General features: G+C 35.4%; 1 pseudogene; it reads left to right on the top strand.

Moving 5' to 3' along the window:
* The first annotated feature begins 459 nt into the window (after positions 1-459).
* On the top strand, positions 460-1,390 carry LOC139178867 (olfactory receptor 4A47-like; annotated as a pseudogene).
* The last annotated feature ends 1,189 nt before the right edge of the window (positions 1,391-2,579 follow it).

The following is a 2,579-nucleotide window of genomic DNA, read 5'->3' as shown; positions in this document are numbered from 1 at the left end:
ACTGTCTCCTAGAGTTTGCTCAAATTCATGTCCAATAATCAGTGACACTGTCCAACCATCTCATCCTCTGTTATCCTCTTTTTACACTCAGCTGAAGCATTACTTCCTCTTGAATGTCTTCTGTGATACCACTTGATATACTCCTATATTCTGATTCTTTGGTGCTGTGTGAATTTAATGGAACTTAATACATGTGTCTGGAATGCTTGTTTTTTTTTTGTTCTGTGTTATATCACTGAGGTTAAAAAAAAAAAAAAAGGACTATGCCTTTTTCAACTTGGTAATCAAAATGTCTATGACACATTAGACACAAATGGATGTTCTGTTGATGTTCTTACAGTGAATGGATATATAAAAAAGTATTATTATACATTTGAGCATTTTTACCCTTTAAGTGTTATCCCACTTGTTTTTAGGTAAATTGCTTGAATATGTGAAGTCAGTGCCTGTCCAGATTAGATGGAATCAAGAAATAATGTAATCTACTTTGTACTTCTGGGTCTCACACAGAATCCAAAGGAGCAGAAAGTCCTTTTAGTTTTGTTCTTGTTCACCTACCTTTTGACTCTGGTGGACAACCTTCTTATTATAGTGACTTTAGCTGTCAATAAGACCCTGAACTCACCAATGTACCTTTTTCTTGCCAGCTTATCATATATGGGTGTCACTTATTCCACTTCTATCACCCCCAGATTGATTTCAGAGTTGTTATTCCAGGAAAAACACATATCCTTTGAATCTTGTATGACACAGCTGCTTGCAGGGCACTTTTTGCTGGATCAGGGGTCTTCCTTCTGCAGGTCATGGCCTATGACCACTATGTGGCCATCTGTAAGCCCTTGCACTATTTGGTGATCATGAGGCAGTGGGTGTGTGTTGTGATGCTGGTGCTTAGTCCTGGGTTGGAGGTTTATTGCACTCAGTAATTCAACTGTGCACTGTTTATGGGCTCCCATTCTGTGGTCCCAATGTCATCGACCACTATATGTGTGACATGTACCCCTTATTGGAACTCGTCTCTACTGACACCTATATCATTGGCATCTTAGTTATGGCCAATGGAGGACTGATCTGCTCTATCATGTTTCTGCTCTTACTCATCTCCTATGGAGTCATCCCACACTCTCTGAAGAACCTGAGTCAGGAAGGGAGGCAGAAAGCCCACCAGACATGTGGTTCCCACATCACTGTGGTTGTCTGATTCTTTGTTCCCTGTATTTTCATGTATGCAAGACCTGCTAAAACATTCCCCAATGATAAATTATTGAGCCTGTTTTGTACAATCATAATCCCCATGCTGAACCCATTAATCTACAGTATAAGAAGTTCTGAATTAACTTATGATATGAAGAAACTCTGAAGAAGAAACATTATATTTCATATTAAATAATTGCATCAGCTACAATGAAGGGAGTCATTTGTCATCAAGGTCCATTTCCTTAGAATGCAGAAGCCATTTTAAAATTTGATTCTGATTTTAAATATTTTCTTTAAAAAGAAAAAAACTCTCTTTCTTCAAAGAGTTTATGATAATTGTAATTAAAGATTACAACTAAACAGCTGTGCTATTAATAAGAGTTTCCTCTATGCTAAAATGTAAGGTCCATAATAATCTTTATCACTGTACCTAGAAATGTGTAATACCTGTATGTTGTTGCTATTGCTAAGTCACTTCAGTCGTGTCCCACTCTGTGTGACGTCATAGATGGCAGCCCACCAGGCTCCTCCATCCCTGGGATTCTCCAGGCAAGAACACTGGAGTGGGTTGCCATTTCCTTCTCCAATGCATGAAAGTGAAAAATGAAAGTGAAGTAACTTGTCATGTCCGACTCTTCGTGACCCCATGGACTGCAGCCTACCAGGCTCCTCCGTCCATGGGATTTTCTAGGCAAGAGTACTGGAGTGGGGAGCCATCACCTTCTCCGAATACCTGTATAGTAAGGAGTTAATAACAAATAATGTTAAAGTGAGAAAAGTACAATATAGTAACATTGATTTTTAATCATTTTATGCATTTACCTTTTTTACTCTTTTTCAGAGACAGGATAATTTTGTTTAAATTCTTGTAATTTAAGTGGAATTTTTACAATTTAAAATATTTAATTCTATATAGGTCCCTTTGTTAGCATATTTCAGTTGCATTATACACAAATTTTTTTACTTTAATACTGGTAGTGTTCACAAGAAAATTAAAGTAAAATAGATAATAATAAACAGAATAAATAAAACCAAATAATACGGGGTCAAGTGTCAAACAAATTTCTCCCTTTTCTCTTAATATTTTCCATTCTTCATTCTAAGATGTAGAATCTAAATTTTTTTCTTAATTTTCATCTGGTAAAAATCTTTGCAAATGCTAGTCTATTTACCATATGTATATTTGTTTTTTCTGTATATATCAGATTTGCTTTTACTATCCCACATGTTAAAGATATTTCAATACCAGCTCAAACATATCCCTTAACTTTCCTCATGTTTCACAATACTACTTATAAATTTATTTTACTTTATATTTTTAATTAAAGATGATTATTTAATTTTAAAATCCATATGCCCATTCCTTTTCATGTGGTTTCTAA

This window comes from Bos indicus, chromosome 23, assembly GCF_029378745.1.
Source record: "Bos indicus isolate NIAB-ARS_2022 breed Sahiwal x Tharparkar chromosome 23, NIAB-ARS_B.indTharparkar_mat_pri_1.0, whole genome shotgun sequence".
Lineage (NCBI taxonomy): Eukaryota > Metazoa > Chordata > Mammalia > Artiodactyla > Bovidae > Bos > Bos indicus.
The sequence above is the reverse complement of the archived record's forward strand: the minus strand, read 5'-3'. Positions and strand labels throughout refer to the sequence as shown.